At 32.8% G+C, this 8588-nt stretch overlaps 1 pseudogene across 1 annotated transcript; it reads right to left on the reverse strand.

The window, feature by feature from the left end:
* Positions 1-3584: 3584 nt before the first annotated feature.
* LOC143568491 (ras-related protein Rab11B-like) lies at positions 3585-4647 on the reverse strand (annotated as a pseudogene). Its single transcript, XR_013141582.1, has 2 exons — positions 4313-4647; positions 3585-4228 (listed from the first exon to the last, which is right to left on the reverse strand). The product of XR_013141582.1 is annotated as a ras-related protein Rab11B-like (transcript).
* Positions 4648-8588: the final 3941 nt, after the last annotated feature.

Genomic DNA, 8588 nt, shown 5'->3' on the forward strand with positions numbered 1-8588 from the left:
ATAACTTTTGTTATCATGCAAATAAAAATGTAACAAAAGACAAATGAGACATATAAAATTCATCCATTAAAACCAAATTTCATGAGAAATCATGGCATGATTAATGAGGGTGATTTTTCATATAATCTCATTCTCAGTGATTTTAAATCATGTGTTAGATTCCCTAAACATTGTTTGGCTTAAGGAATAAGTATGGGTCCATCAGAATTATATTTGATTTACATTCGTGGAACTTATTCATATGGAATATTCAGACATAATTCTTTATCATTTAAAAGACTATTTACTTGTATCCAATCTATCTTCTATGATCCACGGTCTTAACGAGATCCATTCATATATACTTAATACGATTTCTTCTAAATATGTCCCTAAGTTTACTATGACATCTGGACGTTAATGAAATCAAATCAAGTCTAACATATATATAACAGATTCCCATCTCACGTACATCATTGAAACTTCTTTTGTATTTTCCTAGAGATATTAAAGATCAGTGGGAGCCTTAAGTGTCTCATTCATAACTTACAAGATTTGCAAGAGGTGAGGGAGTGAAAACTTGATATTATTTCAATTGCACCTCTTGTACAAGACACTGCTTCATCACAACACTATTCTATCAAAACTTATCTCTTTAAAATTTACAATCTCTTACAAAAGTTTCATTGTTGCTTAAACTGAGCAAATTCGGATTTCTTACTAAACTAATCCTCAACAAGAGAAACTCCAACAACTTATATTATTAACTTGTTTCTCTGTTAGAATTGATTGGTCTATAAATATTGACCCTAAGCATGCTAATTTTCTAAAGGTTTCTAAGGTCAGTGGGAGCTAATAAAAGACCTTATAATGACTTGGCAAAAGTACAAGAGGTAGGGGGAAGAGAGTCATTAAATTTTACTCCAAATTTAACTCCAATTACACCTCTTGTACACCATACTGTACCAACGCTTACACACTTAGAATCCTGAAAATGATAGCAACCTAACCAAGAGCTAATTCATAAATCTGAAACTTCAAATAAACCCAATAATCAACTCAAGAGGTCATCTAGGTTTTTAAACCTACTAACTTTGATGATTATGCAAGCTCCCTAACTAAAGTTGAAATGGATGTTGGAAAGTTTAATGATCATACTCCTTCTAATTAAACCATTAAATCAATCAATATTATAAATTGAATAATGCTATTATTAGCAAATTAAACTAAGCTTCATAAGTCAGGATAACGTTTTGAGATTTGGTTGAATCACCTTAGAGTGTTAATAACTAAACTAAATCTCAATACGAAACGTTAAGACAATAAGAAGCACGATTGATTGTTAAAGGTTATATTCAAGGATAAACCAATTATCAAATAATCTTCTTACCTATATTACAAAAGAGTTCTTTAAGGATCATTATTGTTCTAGTAGCTTACAATAGTTAAGAGCTACATTTAATGAACATTAAAACAACTTTCCCTAGCAATCGGCTTACATATTTATATGTTCATAAAACAACCTAAATGTTATAAACAGAAGGTTAATGAATATTTAGTCTATAAGTCAATAAAATCCATATATGGGTTAATGCAAACATCAAAATTTGATGAAATATTTATACAATTATTTTCATCAAAAACCAAGTGGATTAATGTACCTACCTCAAGATGAGTGGGAGCAACTAAAAACAAACTTGCCCTTATATAGATGACATTCTTCTGACAAGTATATGTTACATAAGTCAAAGCATTGTTCACACACTTTGATATGAAATATCTTAAAGATAACCCTTACATAATAGATATCATAAAATTCTGAGATAGACCCAAAGGGACATTAGTTTTGTTCTATAAGTTTTATCTTAAATGGGTCCTTACACATGTAACAAACAATATTGCTCTATTTAGAGGATAATAGGATCATTGAGATTATTACCTTATGCTTCATTAAGTAGAAGCTTTATGTAGGTTAAAGTCTATACTCGTTCAGATTTTACTTAAAATTGTAACACACTAGATATGCCTAGATTAATGTGAAACATCTAAAAGAGTATTAAAATATCTTTAAAATAAACGAAAGTCTTAATTTAGAAGAAGAAGTGAGAATTCAAACCGGTAGAGTACTCTAAACTTTGTCATATTCAAAGATAAGAAAATGTAATTTTCGGGATATATTCTTATGTCAGTAGACAAATCTATCTCATGGAGAAGTCATAATGAACTGATAACAACAACCTAAGTCATAACGACATAATATGTTGATTAATTACAATGTTGTTGAATATTTATTAGTGAACTCAGAAGTTTTATTAAACTCCAGATAAATTATATATTGAAGAATAATTGTGATAAAGTCAGCTACCATGTTTTCTCAAACAGTAACAGTTTGAGAGGTGCTGCATTAAATTTCGATATGAAACTAATTATTCGTTTATGAACGAATTGAGGAATCCAAATTTTCATATCGAATACATTCATGATATGCTTAAGGATCTTATAACTAAAGGTCTATTACCCATAAATATTATGAAAGCGCTTATAATCATGAGGGGTTTATTAATGACCACGTACAACTGCATATCGTACTATGAATGATTAACTATTAATATTTCCTCACTAGTTTTGATTTTGTATGTTTCTTAATATGTTCTGCATGCATAATGACATATAGACAAATTATTATACAAATCAAACGTTTGAAGAGCTTACTTGAAAATTTTGATCATAACTACTTAGGTTTTAAATAAGGACTGCAGTATGATTAATGGGGGTCTTGAGCTGATGTTCAATTCAATGATTGTATTTCTCTGCTCCAGTTTAAGTTTAAAGCTAAAATGAGTGTTAACTCCTGATCAGGCTTATCCAATACTCATAATAAATGATTACTCGGCCAAGTGGGAGAACGTAAGATTATATAAATAATTATATATACTTATATATGGCCATTATAATCATTTATATTATAATAGATCAAAATATTAATTATATCTTATTATATATTAGTTTGGTAATTGTTGATTGGCCATATTACCTATAATTAACTAATAAAGGATTTCTCCTTGGGTGTATATAAAGAGAGAGAAATGTTAACATCATAACCTAATCACACACATATTATAATTTTGTGTGCCTCCTCTCTCCTAACCCGGGTTCCTATCAAGAACTCTAACACCATCCTTAACTATACATCCTAAAGGGGAACTCGATCAAGATGACAAACATGTCGACTACATCATACTCTGCTGCGGTTACTACTCTACATGCTATAACAGGTTCATAGGTTTAATATTTATAATGTTTTATATTATTTACATGAAGAACTGATCAACATATCAGCCTCTCGTTGAGAGAGGCTGGGCATGCAATTCCTTCACTACTACTTCGTGTTAGACAAACACAAGATTCACTCACGGCTCGTTAATCAATAATATATACCATATCTTACTTTCACATCCGAACTTGGTTATAGAGGGAATTGGACCCTCTGTGTGGCAAGACTAACCGGTGCTGTTTTCAGATTCTCCAATGAAAAGCCAGGTAGTCCGAGTCTCAATTTTGAGATAGTGGGATAGAATCATGCCTACGCATATGCTCGTGATTGTCACGATGACATAACCAATTACCAAATCGGTTTCCTTTACCTCTACGACATTTTATGGGCCATTTTCGATCATATGATGAGATATGAAGATGTAAACACGAATCAAGCATATATGAAAAAAAAAGCATAAAAGGAATTTAAGCCTTGAATACCTTACATATTCTTCACCAAGTAATCGTTAACACAAAAAACATATATTTTCAACTTAAAACTTTAGCCAGAACAACACCCTGATTTCTTAACCTCCGAAACTTCATCTTTACCTACAACGTTAATGGTCTGTCCTCTGGGTGGAACCATCGGGTCGTTACCGATATCTAACGCCTTCTTACTCACCACATGATAAATCTGAGTCAATACTTCAGTGAAAGCATTCTCGACATTTAAGGATTCGAGAGCCGATGTTTCCATGAAAAAGTTGTGCTCTCTCTCGGAAAATGCCCTGGCATCCTCAGTTTGAACCGCTCGTAAGTGGCGAAGATCGGCTTTGTTCCCCACGAGCATGATCACGATGTTTTGATCCGTGTGATCACGAAGCTCTTTCAGCCATCTTTCAACGTTTTCAACGTTACGTTACGTGTAATATCGTACACGATCAATGCACCAACGGCTCCACGATAATATGCACTCGTTATCGCTCGGTACCTATACGTGTCACATTATTAAAAACGTGACGGAACATCAATCATACAATATTAAAAGCGATCAAACATATTCATTAGTATATACCTTTCTTGACCTGCGGTATCCCAAATTTGAGCTTTGATGATCTTGTCATCAACTTTGATGCTACGGGTGGCGAATTCAACACCAATGGTGGATTTAGATTCGAGGCTGAATTCGTTTTTGGAGAATCGTGATAAAAGATTGGTTTTACCGACACCCGAGTCCCCAATCAACACGACCTTGAACAAGTAATCATAGTCATCGTCCATATCTTTCTATAGTGGTGTTAGAAAAGGAATATAGCTCGGTTCATGGAGATGATGATCAAGAAGATGGAGGACATGCAAGAAAACTGAACAGGAAGATAAAGATCCAAATGATGAGGAATTTGTTTTATTATTATTATTATTTCTTTAACATATATACATCTGTCAAGGATTTAGATGATATATAGTTACAACCTTGTATTTTGTACGTGTTTATGAGAGAGAGAGATGTAAAATCTAGAGGGTAAATTGTTTCATGTGTTTTAATTAAATGTTTGTTGTAACACGACCTGAAACGAATTGGCCAAAGCTAAAATTATGGTGATTGTTGGTTTCTAATTCTTTCCATCCATGATTTTCGGCCACATACCTAGAAGTTTGTGAAGAACGTTGTTTTTACACACACACACACATATATATATTATGCAAAACTAGGTTATGAACCCGTATATTACACGGGTTGGAAAATAAAAACGGTATAGTTGATAAATTTTTTAAATACGTTATATGATTAAACTTACGTATTACATATATAATGAAAAATGAAAAGTTCATAAATCACTAAAATTACAACTAAGTTGCAAGTTTTATATATACAAATAAATTGCTATAGTTTTACTGAAACATTAGCAAACCATACGTTGTATAGCAACAAAGCATATACAAATCATATACAATTTTTTTTATTTTAACTAATTTCTAGTTTCCCTAACCATTGATGAGGTTATCTGATGCTCAGTTATTGCTTCTACTATTACCTGCAATTCACAACAAAAAAATAACCAAACTAACCATGATTTAATACCCAACAGTTGTCTCATTCATTCATATCAATTTGTACATTCATAATCAGTCAAATAGAACGAAAGAGAAAGAAAAAAAGGAAAGAAAGATTAGCTAAATTCATTTCAGCTCGATTTCATAATAATAAGGCTTTTGTATTCATATGTGACACCCATATTGCTAATCAAAATACTGGACAAGGAGTGTTCCTGTTCCAACCGGTCCATGCGAAATTACTCACTTTGACCTTCTACCAAACCCGCTTATGTTTTTGATCTTGTAAATAAGGTTTTTTGGTCAAAATAACCTAGAATAATATGATCAATTGGTTTCTACCCAACTCACTAATGTTTTCGATCATGTTTTTATCATGGTAACATCCAAATTTGTCATTGACAAAGGGGATCGATCGCACGCAACTTGGAACAAAATATAAACCAAGAGTCAATATATTTCAGGTTTGTAAGAAGAGTAAATAAGTCATTTGGGCAATCATAATCAATAAAAGGGGTGGTAATCCACGATAAATAATGAACATGACTTTATATTATGAATCAAACTTTCTTAGTTGTAATCCACGTTAAGGCTAGATAAGGAATGGATGTGATAATGATAGGCTAAATAAGGAATGTTTAAATCTTAATTAACTTTTAGTTTTAAATTAATAAATTTAATTAGAAATTATAGGTTAATACATGAGAGTGCCACTTGGCAAACTATTAGGCTAACTAAGGGGCTTGTGGTTCAACCAACATTTCTGTTTATTATAATAGTAGATTTAATTAGCAAAACTCTTTAGTATTTTGCTTTCCAACATTAGTACTAGTATATTTTCCCCATATTATTATATACGATTTTGGTTGGGTTAATCTTTACGGGTGGTTCGGTCCAGCAACTTAATGGGCCTTTGGTCAACCGTTTTATTTATATAATTACATGTTTGTTTAGCAATTTTTAGTTGTATGTCGAACTATGGGCTTGATGATCCCGGTCTTTAGGATGAACTTTACGTGGGGTTTGAGTCGAAAGTTTAGACCTATTAAATCCTTGGTCTTTTATTCATTGTAGGTACGTACTCTTTTTAATTCAATCAATAGAAAGGATCGATCAACAGTTGTGATCAAATTGATGTTATTTGTTTGTGTATAGTCTAGAGTTAAGGCCTGAACAAACATTTTGGTATTATAGTATGAGGTTCACATTTGGTTCGAAGGAAGAGTTGATCGAAATCTGCAAGAAAGAAGAATGACAGAAGCAGGCAGCACAAGAAAGGCGGAAGAAAGTCAACCGAGAAAAAGAAAGAAATCAGATAGTTGTTGCACGAGGGAGAAAGACCGAAAAAGTGTGTGAGGTTGTAGTCTGTGATCAAGGTAATGTACCATTCTTGGTGCCCTAGTTGACTGAAACTAACAACACTTTATGTTCAATAGTAAATTATAGTAAATTATAATTTGTGAAGAACGTTGCGGCGCAGCTTGTTGCCCGTTTGCCTGCCACTTTATTGTAATCGTTTTATAGTAAATTATATTTAATTATATTTCATAAATTCATTTCGAGTAATTTCAAATGTGAATTCATAATAATAAAAAATAAAATCTTGAGACGATGTTAAGGCCATATGGTATTTATTATTATTATTATTATTATTATTATTATTATTATTATTATTATTATAGGGGGAGGGGGGGGGGGGGGGGTAAACAGAACCAACATTGATGACAAGAAGAGCTATACCTAAAGCCATTATTTATCAACGCCAAACCAAAGATGTTCTTTTACAAGTTGTTAATCACAATAATGTGAAGGATGTTTGGTATAATAATCAAGGTTCGACATTATGTGTTGAACAGGTGCAAAAGGCAAGGTTGCAAACTCTGTGAATTAAAGATGCCAAGGATAAATGATAGCAGGACAATCAATGATTTCTTAGGTATGATGAGTGGTATAAATGCGAAGTTCAAAAGTCTCGGTTCAAACCTTAAAGAGGAAGTGATTTTGGGAAATTTTCAACTTCCATCCCAAAGAAGTAATTGCCAATTATAGCGTATAACGAAGCGGTCGGAAGGTTAAAAGCGGTCGGAAGGCTAAAAGCGTATAAATAAAGGCTCCAAAGTCATGAAGAAAAGGAGGAAGAACAAGGCAAACTTTAAATGGGATAAGAGGCAATACGGACGGGGTAGAGGTCGTGGATGAGGTTTTGCTAGGGTGAGAAGAGCGGGTGTCGGTACTTTGAGTGTGGAGATTTTTTTTGGCGTTTACAATATCATTGCACCAAATAGAAAGACAAGGACGGAGCAAATTTGATCGAGGAGGGGAATCGGTTCTACTTGGATGGATTCACAAGTCAAGTTTAAGGGAGTGAATGTTGGTGAATCTTGATGGGTCAACAGGTTCGAGTTAGGTTTAGAACGAGTCAGAAAATGGATGGGTCATGGGTCAACCATTTTATTTATTTAAATATATACCACAACAACTAGAGGTAGCAACATTGTATCTTAATTTGGAAACCGACAAGGTTGACAAGCTAGGGAGGGCGAGGTGGACGACCACCCAACGACCAGTCTTTCAAAGGGCCCGGATTTTTTTTTTATTTTTATAATTTATATAGTTTTTAAATAATACATTTAGTTTGTACATTTGGTTATCTTACATCAAATATCTGTTGGAGCAGCAAGAAAAACCATCTCAATTTATCCAAAGGTCTCTAGTACAAGACATGGCTGCAAAACCCTATTGTTTAAGCAAATCTTACATTTCTTACTCTATAAATAGTAGTTTCAAGCCTTATTCAAAATTCACATTTAGAGTCTCCTCTAGTGAAAGAATTCAAGCCACATCGAACAAAGTTGGCTCGATTGTGATTTAGGGGTCATTTTTTACTAATCGGAAGGCCAAAAATTTTTAGCAAATCTAGGAGACGGCTCTAGTCTCCGGATGGAGAAAGTTTAATCATTGAAATATATATATATATATATATATATATATATATCCTTTTCTATATATATTTTTTCTTTTCTTATAAAAACATACAAGCTATAATTTACAAAAATCTTTTCGATTTAAAAGATTATACTAAAACCTTGGTTCCACCTGTTTTGATATATAGTACTCTAGAGGTCGAACGGGAAACACAAACCCTAAAAACAGGCATAAATTACGAGTGAGATGATATCACCGAGACCTTTAGTGTATCTTTGCATGTTATATTACCTACTATATATGCGTCATGTATACGTGATCGATGATATATTGATATCACACTTATACTTGTTTTTCTCATGTAGCCGGTT

The sequence above is a fragment of the Bidens hawaiensis genome, unplaced genomic scaffold (genome assembly GCF_021521415.1).
Source record: "Bidens hawaiensis isolate Kalapana, Puna unplaced genomic scaffold, B.hawaiensis_p1.1 tig00023995_1, whole genome shotgun sequence".
NCBI classification, from domain to species: domain Eukaryota; kingdom Viridiplantae; phylum Streptophyta; class Magnoliopsida; order Asterales; family Asteraceae; genus Bidens; species Bidens hawaiensis.